This window comes from Chelonoidis abingdonii, chromosome 1 (assembly GCF_003597395.2).
Source record: "Chelonoidis abingdonii isolate Lonesome George chromosome 1, CheloAbing_2.0, whole genome shotgun sequence".
Lineage (NCBI taxonomy): Eukaryota > Metazoa > Chordata > Testudines > Testudinidae > Chelonoidis > Chelonoidis abingdonii.
In genome coordinates, this window is record NC_133769.1 from 60051703 (window position 1) to 60065915 (window position 14213).

The following is a 14213-nucleotide window of genomic DNA, read 5'->3' on the forward strand; positions in this document are numbered from 1 at the left end:
GCTATCATGTAAAACAAATATTGGATATAAAGATGGGGAAAATATTATATACATTTTATTTCCTTGTCATATACGAAATGGTAAATCAATCTATTTGTTGGTCAAGCAATTTCAACCAAACATTTTTTAATCCTTACGTTAGGCCAAAAACAGCTGCAATGCTGGTTGGTTGCTAGGAAACCTGGGGGTTTTTTGATAGCCAGAATTAAGCATATAGTAGCCATAAAACTGCTTATGTACGGACCCATCTGTGAATTAAACATTAACCTTGGGCCAATCCCACAAATCTTTACTCATGTGTCTACTCCTCTCTCCCCTTACCATTGCCATAGAATTAAATGGGACAATATGCAGGACTAAGCAGCACTATACATAGGTGTAAGGGTTGCAGGTTTTGTCACACAGATCATGAAACTCAAAAGTCAGAATAAGGAATAAATTCCACTGCCCTGATTACATATGAAAGAGTTCAAAAATTATTGTATGCGCTTTTTTCTTGAAAATGACAATACCTGGTCCTAAATCTCCCAGGATTTAGTATTTGAAACGATGATACATTCTTGTTATACTGTAACAGGATGGTGAATACAAAATATAATTAATAATGCTTATTTATATTCAGCTTTATAAATCCAAAGCATTTTACAAATACTAAGCAATTAAATATACTGTAGTATACTTGTACATGTAAACTGAACCTTAGCATTCAGCAAAGGATAATGCTTAGACATTATCTCAGACATTGACATTCTAAAATGCTTTCCAAATCTGAAAACAAAATAGTTCTAAAACTGAAAATTCTGCCACACTAGAAACTCATGTCTACAATGCAGACAGAGGTCCCAAAACACAGTCCTTTCCATAGTCAAGTTTCTAAGTACAATTCACGTGAAATGAGTTTAGATTAAATCATTATGAAATTCTAAAGTGACTTGTTTTCAAGGGGCTTCTGGGGTAGAGTATTTTTTTAAAACTCTAGCACTTTGAAACACATTAGGAAGTACTCTAGGCCCTGATTCTACAATTCGCTGTGTTGGATCTATATGGAGTCCTAATTCTTTAATCATGCAGAAAGGAGAGTCTCAATGCTGCAGCTGAAAGACCTAGATAAATGTATTTGAAAATACACCTTTCCAAAATATTAGACCTGAATAAATAATTCATCTGATAAATTTAGCCTCTTTTTCTGCCCATGGAGTAGATACTAAAGAAATGTGATTTCCTCACATTTATTCATTCTTCAAAATAATTAAAACACATTTTCAATACACAGAGTTTAACTCTATAGAATAATCATGAACACATCTCTGCAAATATCCAATAGTGGATAGTCCAGGGGAATTGGTTAGTTGTGATTGGCCAAATAAGTCACACAGAGTTGTTTCTGTTCACAGATTGGATGAATGTTCAAGTCTAAGGGACCAGAGCTGCACACACCATGGTCATTAGAGGGGATCAATCCCAAGACTTTCAGCACCAAAAGTACAAGCTTTCACCACTTGACCTAAAGGTGAACTTCCTGTCCATGAGACAGTAGCAGATTGCCGCGTTGCTGAAATCTGCCACCAGAGGGAATCACAATCACATGCACTTGGCTAGTGTATTGTGCAAGCTATACTCCTGGGGGAATTCTGCACCAAAAAAATAAAAATTCGGTGCCAAAAAAAAATTTTGGCGCATATTTTAAAATACTGAAAAATTCTGCATATTTTGTCAAAATAACACTATATAATCACACCAATTTCAATTATTTTAGTAATTTATTTCAAAATACCTGTCAGCAAGTATGTCTGTGACAATACAGACACACATAAAAATTCTCCCAGGAGTAGAAAGTTAAAGAAACCCTTATGACAACCTAGTTCATGTTTCTCTGCCCCCTCTCCCCGCACCCCGCGTCCAGCTGCAGGGCCTCCCTAGTCCAGATACCCGCACCCCCTCCAGAGCCCAGCTGCAGGACACCCCCTTGCCCAGATACTTGCATCCCCTTCCCTCAGAGCCCAGCCGCAGGGGCCCCCCAGCCCAGACAGCCGCCCCCTCCTCATCCAGAGCTCAGCCATGCCCCCACTGCCCGGACACCAGCCCCTCTGTCTCCTTCTGGATCCCTGGGCTCTGAGGGGTAAACAGCTTGATGCTGGGTCCCAGATTTGTGTGGAGTTTCCTGCATGCCACTGTCTCCTTCCCTCAGAGTGTGTGGGGAACTGCAGCTGCCAGGGACCCTCTAGCTTCCTCCCACTCCCCCCGGCAGTGTCTTCTATGTATGAGCTGGGTTCTGCCACGTCCACTGGCCCCTAGTGGCATCCATTTCTGTGGGGAAAAGGAAATTCTGCACACATTATTTTCTGCTAAATTCTGCTTTGGGCAGTGGTGCAGAATTCCCCCAGGAGTAAAGCTCTACTGATGCATTTACTGTTGCAAATTTAAATTTGGGTTTCTGTGAATATTCACACATGCCTTTCTTTCCATGAATATTCAGGTCAATAAAACTTGATGTTCAGACAGCAAACATAAAAGCAATGCATGTGTGGCAGAAATAGATCTATTTAAAAATGTGAGCAAATATTCCTCAAAAGTATTTTGCAATTCTTTTTAAAAAAAAAACCCAAAAAATATTTTAAAATCCTGCATAGAAAGTTAATAGAAATAATTATGTTTTCATTTTTATTTTATTAGTTTTCAGTAGGGCTTTCAAAAATTAGCCAGTTAGACACTGTAAAAGAAAAAAAAGATACGTCACCCAAAAGGAGTTGAAATATGCAAGTAGCAAAATGATCTTTCCCTTGCAGCCACAAAAATCAGGCAGATGTTAAGGACACACCTAAAGTTAGGTGACAACATCTGAGGTTTTTACATTTTTGTAAGCTCCTTATCACCTTAGGCGCTTATGCACATTTTTTGTATATTTCTCTGTGCATTCTTTATCTTGGAGACAATCCATATGGCAAGAAGGGTGCACTGGAAGCATGCCATGTGGGCAGGCTTTGGTCAATGGCATAGCTGGCATGGATTTCACATGTGGGAACTAGAACCACTTCTGTGCCAATATTAGGTACTCTGCAAATTTTAACACCACATGTAGACTGCAAAACAATAGAAAATATAGATTTTGTGGCATGGTTTAGGCAAACAGTCTCAGCACTGTCTGCTGATACTCATGAAACTACCGCTTTTAGCGCATTAGAGACCAATCACGTCCATTAGAGTAGCTATGCTAGAGTGTGGCCAGATGTCTGAAGGAAAGGAAACCTCCAGCTCTCAAGCCACAAAACAAAGCTGTGGCAATGCTCTGTGGAAGCTATTTCTATCTATTGGCTGAAATTAGGATTGCCAACAGGCCCTTATTACAATGGACATCCTTTTATTTTATTTTTTAAATCTCTGTATAACAAGATTAGGAGTTGCAGAGTGCTGCAAAAGCCGCAAGAAATATCCTTGGTGAATGTAAGTGAGTACTACTTAATAAATAATCAAATTTAAAAAATAACTAAATTAAATTAAATAAATAATATCAGGAGGAGGGGTGAAGTGGTGGTACTAAGAAAACAGTCTCTTATTTTTGAAATGCAATGTTGGCAATTCCTTTTGCACAGCCTAAACAGAAGATCTACATAGTGGTGGATCCATTGGCTTTGTCGCCAGGCCCATCCTGCCCTTGTTCTTCTCCCGCATGCTACCTATGTACGGCTGTGCCAGGGCTCCCTGCTGCTTATCTATTGTCTTATTGTGACACTAGAGTTCTCAGTGGGAATGTTCCTCCTGCCCACTCCTCACCCACTCTCTCTCTCACTCACACAGGCACCCATGTATAACAGCAAAAGAATATCCTTCTCTTGTAACTACTAAGGACATCATAAGAGGCAAAACAACAGAATTCAGCCATAAATGGACTGACAGATTTTCCTTGTATTCTTCATAGAACGTCTTTGTTTAAAAAGAATTCCCTGAACCCCAGTGAAATTGGGGTTATGTGGTACAACTGATTAGAGAACTTGCCTTTTGCTGCCGCAGACCTGATTTAAAATCCTGCCTTGGGCTATAACTGAAAGTAAAGGAGTCTCACCATGTGCAACTGAAATGCATCTGTTATTCTAGTCCTGGGTTTCTCTTGGTCACAACTTGCCAATAGGCTTAAAAATCATGAGATTTTAATAAATAATAAATAATAATAATAATAAATATTGGATTATTTTTATTTGCCTTGTTTTAAGCCTTTATGGTTCGTGTTTGCAAGCTTTTCGCTGCAACCACAAGGGCTAGTATTTACACCTGTTAAAATGAAAACTGAGATTCTCAGCATAATCTCCTGACTTCGGGAACTGGGGCTTTAGGAAAAACACCAAATATCACAAGACTCATGATAAAATGGTGAGATCTGGCAACACTGTAAATGTTGTATAACAACCTAGGTAAACCAGCATAATTTGGTAGTATACAGAAATAGGCATCCTGTTGATGGGAGAATTGTGGGAGTAAGGACTGCAGGATCAGGCCCTTTCCTATTTAAAACCCACTCTCCTACCCCAATAAGTAAATGTCTGATGTTTCAAAAGCCTCCTTGTGTCTAATATATTGGCATATGTTTTCATTCTTAAGGCTGTCAAGGGTTATTAGCCACAAAAGTGCCACTCAGAACAGTTAAAGCAATTGTTAGCTTGCAGAGCTGAGTTCTCCAAGGAAAGTTTCCTGAGGGCCTCATTCGGCAAGCAATACATGCACAGAACCCCCAGTGAAATCAATGAGAGTTTTTCACACAAAAAATCATGGCATGAAATAGCCATAATTTCTCAGTCAGGAATTTAAGCAATTGATGATGAAATGCTAAGGGAAATTAGAGAGGCTATCAAAATTAAGAACCCAATAATAGTGGGGGATTGCAATTATCCCCATATTGACTGGGAACATTTCACTTCAGGACGAAATGCAGAGATAAAATTTCATGATACTTTAAATGACTGTGTCATGGAGCAGCTGGTACGGGAACCCACAAGGGAAGAGGCAACTCTAGATTTAATCCTGAGTGGCGTGCAGGAGCTGGTCCAAGAGGTAACTATAGCAAAATCGCTTGGAAATAGTGACCATAACACAATAACATTCAACATCCCTGTGGTGGGAAGAACACCTCAACAACCCAACACTGTGGCATTTAATTTCAAAAGGGGGAACTATACAAAAATGAGGCAGTTAGTTAAACAAAAGTTAAAAGGTACAGTGACTAAAGTGAAATCCCTGCAAGTTGCATGGGGCCTTTTTAAAGACACCATAATGAGCCCCCAACTTCAATGTATACTCAAATAAAAACACAGTAATAGAATAAAAAAGAGCCCATGGCTGAACAACCATGTAAGAAGCCGTGAGAGATAAAAAACTTCCTTTAAAAAGTGGAAGTAAATCCTGTGAGACAATAGAAAGAGCATAAACACTGCCAAATTAAGTGCAAGAGTGTAATAAGAAAAGCCAAAGAGGAGTTTGAAAACAGCTAGCCAAAAACTCCAAAGGTATAACAAAATATTTTAAGTACATCGAGCAGGAAGTCTGCTAAACAACCTGGGGCCCCTTGATGACAGGTACACAAGAGGGCTTAAAGACGATAAAGTCATTGGGAGAACTAAAGGATTCTGTTCAGTCTTCACGGCTGAGTATTAGTGAGATTCCCAAACCTGAGCTGGCTTTTATAGTACAAATCTGAGGAACTGTCACAGACTGAAGTGTCACTAAGGAGTATGGAATAATGATAAACTCAACATTAAAATCACCAAGACCCAATGCTTCACCCAAGAGTTCTGAAAGAACTCAGTGAATTGCGGAATATTAACTAAGTATTGAACGTCCTCTTTAAATCGCTTGGTACCCATGACTGAATTACTAATGTAACCACCAAATTTTAAAAGGCTCTAGAGGTATTCCGGCAATTACAGACCGTAAGTCTAACGGTCACTAGGACCTAGGCAAATTAGTCGAAACAATGTTAAGAATAAATTGTCGACATATAGAAAACAAACTGTTGAGAAATAGTCAACATGTTTCTGTAAAGGAATTGTGTCTTACTAATCTAATGAGTTCTTTGAAGGGTCAAGAAACATGTGGACAAGGGGGATCCAGTGGACATAGTGTACTTAGATTTTCAGAAAGCCTTTGACAAGATCCCTCACCAAAGGCTCTTACTAAATTAAGCTGTCATGGGATAAAAGGAAGGTCCTTTCATGGACTGAAAACCGGTTGAAAGACAGGAACAAAGGGTAGGAATTAATGGTAAATTCTCAGAATGGAGGGGTAACTAGTGTGTTCTAGTTACCCCTAGGGTCAGTCCAGGACCAATCCTATTCAATTTATTCTAATGATCTGGAAGAAAGGTAAACAGTGAGTTAGCAAGTTTGCAGATGATACTAAACTACTCAAGAAAGTTAGACCAAAGCAGATTGTGAAGAACTTCAAAAAGATCTCACAAAACTAATGTATTGGGCAACAAAATGGCAAATGAAATTTAATGTGGATAAATGTAAAATAATGACATTGGAAAAATAACCCCAACTATACATACAATATTGATGGGGCTAATTTAGCTACAACAAGTCAGGAAAATATCTGGAGTCATGTTGATAGGTCTCTAAAGATGTCACGCAGTGTGCAGAGGCAGTCAAAAAGCGAACAGGATGTTAGGAATCATTAAAAAGGGATAGAGAATAAGACTGAGAATATTTATTGCCCTTATATAAATCCATGGTACACCTGCATCTTGAATACCTGTACAGATGTGGTCTCCTCACCTCAAAAGATATTCTAGCACTAGAAAAGGTTCACAAAAGGGGAACTAAAATGATTTAGGGTTTGGAGAGGGTCCCATATAAAGGTTAAAGAGGCTAGGACTCTTCAGCTTGGAAAGAGGAAACTAAGGGGGATATGATAGAGGTATATAAAATCATGAGTAGTGTTAAGAATGGATAAGGAAAAGTTATTTACTTATTCCCATAATAGAAGAACTAGGGGTCACCAAATGAAATTAATAGGCAGCAGGTTTAAAACAAATAAAAGGAAGTTCTTCTCACACGCAGCGCACAGTCAGCTTGTGGAATTCCTACTTTAGGAGGTTGTGAAGGCTAGGACTATAACAGTGTTTGAAGAAAACTGGATAAATTCATGGTGGTTAAGTCCATAATGGCTATTAGCCAGGATGGTAAAGAATAGTTCCCGTCTCTGTTTGTCAGAGGATGGAGATGGATGGCAAGAGAGTGATCACTTGATCATTGCCTGTTGGGTTCCCTCCCTCTGGGGTACCTGGCATTGGCCACTGTCGGTAAACAGATACTGGGCTAGATGGACCTTTGGTCTGACCCGGTACGGCCGTTCTTATGTTCTTAACTTACGTGATCAGATTAATCTTTATCCCTTTTCATTCTTCTATTTCTTAATAAACATTAGCATATGCCCTGAGGTTCCTGTTTCAGAAGCATCTCGTGCAATATAAAATTGATGTTACAATAACTGATTTCACTAAATTTAGTGAAATGACTAACTCCATCATTTCGCCCCTAAGAACCTGTTTTTTCTCCTACAGACCCAGATCCTTGGCCCTCCTAATGCCGCTTTGTGCTTCTCCAGCAGTGCTTAAACCCTGCTTAAAGGACCAAGTCCAATACCAATCCTTTCCTCAGACTGCAGGGCAGAAGACATGGCCAGACTATCTCTATGCTCTGATGATCTCTGCTGCAATGGGCCCTGGGGGCTGTAATTAAATAGCATCATTAGGCTAGCCTGGCAGCCCCAGCATAGGGGGAAAGCAAAGGTCGCATAAAGCCACCTTTGTACCCACTCTGCTGCATTATGCTGGGTACCTAAAGACCTGCCTTTAGGAACTGGCCCACAGATTGCAAAGGGAGCAAGAAGAGGTCCTGAATAATGTGAACATTAATGTTACATGTACCTAGTCACCACAGAATCCTTTGCATGTCCAGAGAGAATCCTGGTTGCAATACTGTGTCTGTGAGAGTCCCTAACTCTTATAACAGAGAGTCTACATTACCTAGTGAGAATCTAGAGAGTTCTGATAGTTAAAAGCACTTGATTCTTTTCTTCTTTTAATTTCAATGAAAGCTACAGAGTTACATGTCACTTGAGGACACGTTCTGATTGTCAGCCAGTTTGGAAGAAATAATAATGCTTTTATTAGTGTAAATCATAAAAAGTGGTATGGACTGAAAAATCATTTAATTTCAGTAAAACATATTTACCAATGGCTAGATTCTAGAAGGAGTGAAATGTAAATTTGCCACAAGCTTCCTATATGACCTTGAGCAAGTCACTTTATGCCTCAGTTCTCCATCTGAGGAAACAATGGTGCTGGCACTTCCCTATCTTATAAGGGGTTCTGAAGATAACTGCATTAAAAACTGTGAGGTACTCAGATACTATGTTAATAGAATCCTGTAAGTACTTTAGCTAGATTTGTGTTAGTATATGTCTGATTTATTATTATGTACTTATATATGTTCTGTCTATATACATGTTTATATTTTACTTTAGGTAAAATTCCAGTGTGTTCAGTATCCCAGCAAAGTTTGTAATGCAAGCATGCCTGCTGTTGCATTTTATTTATTTATTTCCTTCCAATATATATCAGATGTGCTTAGCATTACTCTAGGCACATTACAAAATGTAAAAGCACAGGGCCTGATTTTGGTTACATTTACCCTAGTGAAAATTCATTGTCTCCAATGGATTTGCTGTCATTCTGCAAGGTGTGGATTACTTGAGAAGTACACAGCTTTCTAGTGACTAATTTTCACAACTGTCGAGCAACTGCAACATTCACTGAAATCAATATGAGCTGTGGTCACTTGGCCCTTCTGGAAATTAGGCCATAAGAAAACCTGCCAAACAGACCTCCTAAAAGCCTTCCCAGCCCCAAAACAAACTACATCCCTTCAGCCCTTAAAGTGACTCTCTCACTCCAAAAAATGCTTGGGAAAACAAATGAGTGTTGCAGTATAGTCTAAAGGGAACTACACGCAGGTTCTGGTGGACTAGAGGCAGAAGCAAATTCCAAGAGCCAAGGAACACCTTCTCTTACCAGCCCCGTCCCATTTAAAGCAGGACTGGTCAGAAGAACCAGGATCTTAAATTTCACCCCCATAGTAATGGATAGTGCATAGCTATAAAGTGTTTCACTGGGTAAAACACTGCTTAGTAAGCATGTCACCAGGTTCTACAACAGCTGTAATTTGTAATGGTTAGATGGTATAGCCCCACATAGCACACACTGCAGTAATTCAGTGTTTTAAAGAGGTGGCATGATTCTTCACTGCCTTGCACTTTGTGCAGTCATTTAGACTTGTGAGTGCAAAGTGGATGTCAATTTTAACCAGATCAGAAGGGTAGCATTTTATACAGGTGTAAACAACTACACAAAACAGTGGAGCATCAGGATCAAGCCCATAGTATACAGATTAGGACAAATTATATCCTCTGATGTTTCAGAGTAAGGTGTAAGAAACCCAGCAGTAGGTGGTTATGGGATAACCTACCTCCAGGGAACGTACCCTCATAACTCCCAGTAGTTAATGGCTGGCTTATGCCCTGAAAAATGAAGGTTTATATGCCTCCAAAACTCCTCTTTATTATTTTAATATTTACTGGGATAACTCGAGATACTCTTGTTATTAATATAAATGTTTAATCCTTTTTAAAATCCTACTAAGTACAAGGTCACAACTATATCCTGTGGTAATGAGTTCCAAAGACTAATTAGGCCTGTCATTCCAGAATTAATGGCCAGGTGTTTAAGCAGTCAGATTCAACAGTTAAAATATTTTTTCTTTACTAATTGTGGTGAAAGAGATCCTCAGCTGGTGTAAATTGACATAACTCCATTGAACTCAATGAAACTACAAGCAGTTTACACCAGTTGAGGATCCCATTGTGTTTGCCTTTACGGTTTAACTTTTATATAGTATACTATTTGCACATAATAGTAATAATTAAAAACCAAAATAATTTAAAATAAGCTTAAAGTTCCATAACTCAGTTGTACAACTATATAATCAATACAGCGAAGGCAAGCATTCATTTTAACCCTTCAATGGCCTCACAGCCAGCAAAGGGATGTCTCTTTGAACATTGTTCGCTGTGTGACATATCTCATAGTGTGATGCTTTGTGGATGAGTGTTCATCATCAGCTTTTCACTGGGGACATTTTGGCGCTATTATTAAAGTACACATGGGGTAAAACTATGGAACTATAAATGTAGACCCTTTGTAACTCACAACAGGAATGAAAAGGCACACGATAAAGCACTGCTGATCGAGAGTCACAATGGCTGAGGCAGTCAATGACCAAGCTTTAATGCAATCAGATGTTGCCATGGCCAGATGTCACAGATAAAGAGTGTCATCCTGCATCCCTTGCAGGCACTCATGGGAGTTTTATGGTTCAGATAGAACCCAAATCCTGGTTTCTTACACAGTATTAAAAGATTTTATAAATCAAGCCCATTTGTTAATTTTTTTACAGAAGTTGTGGATACTTGTTATTTTCAGAACTATAGCAAAGGTTCAGTTTATTCAGATTTTCAGTTTCCAGACTGATTGTGCATTCCTTGCTCCCCTAATACTCCCATTTACCTCACTGGAAGTTTTGGACACATAAGCAACACAGGATTAATACAAGATTTATGATACATTTTAGTTTCCCTTCATTGAAAAGTATACTTTTTTCCTTTTAAATATAACTGAATGCTAAGAAATTTTGCGACAGTAACTAGCTCAAAGTATACATAAAGCTGTAAGAGTTCAATTTGTTTTGTCATGATCATTCATTTTAGTTAAGACTTGGGCCAAGATTTTCATCAATACTGGTTTTGAGACCTGAACTTGAGATAACTTAAAGGGGTCTGATTTTCAGAGGGTGAGTGCCCAGCACTTTCTGAAAATCAGGACCTTTTAAGTGACCTCGCATTGCATATCCAAAAACATAAAATCAGAGGTCATTTTGAAAATTTTGACCTCTGAGAATTATCCTGCTAGGATATATAGTAATGCTTCCATGCACATTTACTATGTGAAGAAAAATCTTACAATAATCATTGTGACATTACCCAAGCATATAGCTTTTTAAATGGAACAAAGTAAGTACCTCTAGATACCACATAAAAATCAGTCAGTAAGAATACTATATAGTATAAATCTTCTAGTTAAAACATCTTTATTTTGCTCCTACCATCATTACTCTGACAAAATTCTTGTCCTTCTAACGGTTGCATCAACAAGAAAAATAACATAAGTGCCTGATCCTGGCATCTTTACTCAGAAATACAGCCCATAATCAAGTGAGTAGTTCCATTGGGATTAGTCTAATGCAAAAGGACTCCTTACCTGAATATGCGCCGTAAAATCCAGAAGTAAAGACCAGTTTCTGAACTAATTTGCAATTATTAAAGTTCAGGGCACCTCCTACAAGGCAACAGCTTCTGCATTTACACTGATGTAACTGAGATCAGAAACTGTCCATATAATGTTTACGGCTTTTTAAAAACATTAATGGGAATTTTGCCTGAGTAAATAAGGAAGGATTGGACCCAGCATTCCTTGTTTCAAGTAATAAGGGACGGATCCTTCAAACCAAGGTTCTTACTAAAGTCAATGGAAACTATGAGCTCAAGAGAAACTTGGATCAGGTCCATTGCCACTTGGAGAGTCTCACCCTGCAACCCTTTACTCATTTGAGTATCCAGAACTCATGTCCCCATGGCCTGCTGGCAAGAGTAAGAACTAATCATGCAACTATTTGCAAGACTGGGCACTCAGTAACTTCCACCTAGTTTCTAACAACTAGAAATAGTGATGAGATGATCTTTGGGGAATTCATTTCCTTTTTTAATATAGAAAACATTTACTCAAAATCAGGTGAAATGTGCATCCTTTCCCATTTTCTTAACTGCTTTTAACTGAGTTAGTATAAAGTAAGGGGAAAAAGTAAGTTGAAATAGTTTTAATTTTTTTTTGATTATTTGAAAATTTAAACATGCACCCACCTGGCCCAGTCCTGCTAAATTCTTTGAGTAGACTCATTGAAGTCAATGGAACTACAAGTTGGAGCTACTTGTAGGATTTCATTTAAAATAAAATAAAAAATATTCCAGAGCATTTTAAAAGAATATACCATGTTTTTGATTTTAGTTTTAATACACACCATTTGCAGTGCTAGTTTAAGGTTGTACTCCAAGTAATATTTTTGTTTGTTTACTTTGATTTTAAATACATATTTTTTTTATTTAAATATACTCCAAGACTCTGAAAATATTTTATTGGTCTAGAACAAGTAGGTATGTTCTAGTGGGAATTTAAATTAATAGATATACATTTAATTCATTATAATGAATTAATTTCTAACCCAGCTGTGAACACTTCCATAACTGGACAAGGTATATATTCCTCAAACCTATTTTTCTTTTAATTTCTAACAACAAAATATACATGTAAAGTAACACACTAAAGAAGCATAATTTGTCTGGAAAAGCTTTGTATAGTTCAAACTTGCAGTACAGTTAAACCTGGGCATAAAAAATAAACTATGATTGCCAAATAGTACAGCAAAACTTTGCATGGTTCAGATTACTGCCAAGTAGCATTACCAGTTTAAGTGACAAACCTTTCAGTATCTCTATAGTCTAATAAAACAGTGGCTTTTATTTTAATGTAGAAGTGACTATAGTATTAGACATATTTTGCAAACTTCTAATAAAGTTTTTGTGGTGAATTTTGCCTCTAGTGTTTTGTCAGAACTTCAGGAAAATTGTAGCTACATCTCAATTCAATTTCCTTTTGCTACAAAAGGCCCAATCTTGCATCCTCTGTTGTACCTAAGAATCTGATTTTTCTTGTATTTCCTAAATTCAGAAGGATTTCAGGTCTATCATGTGTGTTTGTTCATGGTTAACCCTCTGATATCATTTCAGATTGCAATCATTTAGCAGCACTGAAAGATCAACGACTAAGGAAGATTTAAAGTCCTTATTATAGTGTCAAAAATTGTTACACATTTTGCTGTAGTTATTAATCCACAGGCATGCAGGACAGTAACCTTTTTTAATCAGATGTTATATGAGGAAATGGGTCAAATATGACAGATTAATGTTTACTGGTCATTCTGTACTACCCTCTTGAACAAAGAGAAAGACCACAACAGACTTTCTTTCATAACCCTGCCATTCAGAACTGATTTAAAGAACACTTTGGTCTTGTACAGATGGAAATTTTCCTTAAGAAGATTTAAACCCCTTTATAGTTGTATATTCTGTCATATAACAGCAGATTCAACCTTTTACTTTGAACACAAGGCTCTGTTTTTAATCCATCCTGGTAGACAGTGCTGCCAAACTGCCATTGAGATTTCAGTGGGAGCAGAAGCAGCCCAATGAATAGTTCTCAATTTTCATAGCATAAATCCTGATTTCCCCGAGGTGTTTGAAAACACTAAAAATATGAATAGAAGAAAAAAATATTTAACATAACCTCATTGATATAGCCACTCTGGTTATAAGACAGTTGTCTTTTTGGGGAAGCATATTTTTTATAAATTGCACTTGAATATCTATCACCCCCTCTCTATAATCCATATAGATAGTAATTTGAGGGCAGAAACTACAATTCCTTTTACTCAAGAAGTAGGACTCTGCCTAAGGAATAATATTTATTTAGATATTTCTAAGTGAACAACGGGGGAAAGTTACTGCAATTGATTACTGATTTTCCAATCGGTGCAAAAAATGCTTTTTAAAATGCAGCTGCACTTTTTTTGAACTGTATAACTGTATTTACCAGTACTTTGGAACTGGCCAACCACACTCCGCAAACGCTTCCAGCGAGGTGTTTGCCACACAAGCAAATCACCAGTCATCCGCATTAGCAGCTAAATGGAAGACAAGGGCTGGGCAATTACACAGCCGGGCACAAGGGTCGGGGGCTTTAACGGAGCAATTTAAAAACATTAAAGCAAAGCTTATTCTGTGCGGGGGGGGGGGCGGTGATGAAATTGCGAAGCACCCTCGGGAACATCCCAGCCTCATGGGGTGCGGAAGAGCCAGGCTTTCAGCCTCTGGACCGGGCTGGAGTCAAGGGTGTCTCTAGCTCATGAATGACTCCGCCCGCTGCTCAGCGAGCGCCCAAGGGGAGGTTTGGCCGGCGCTGTCGGCGGCCGGCCCCGGGCGGGGCGCTGCTGCGG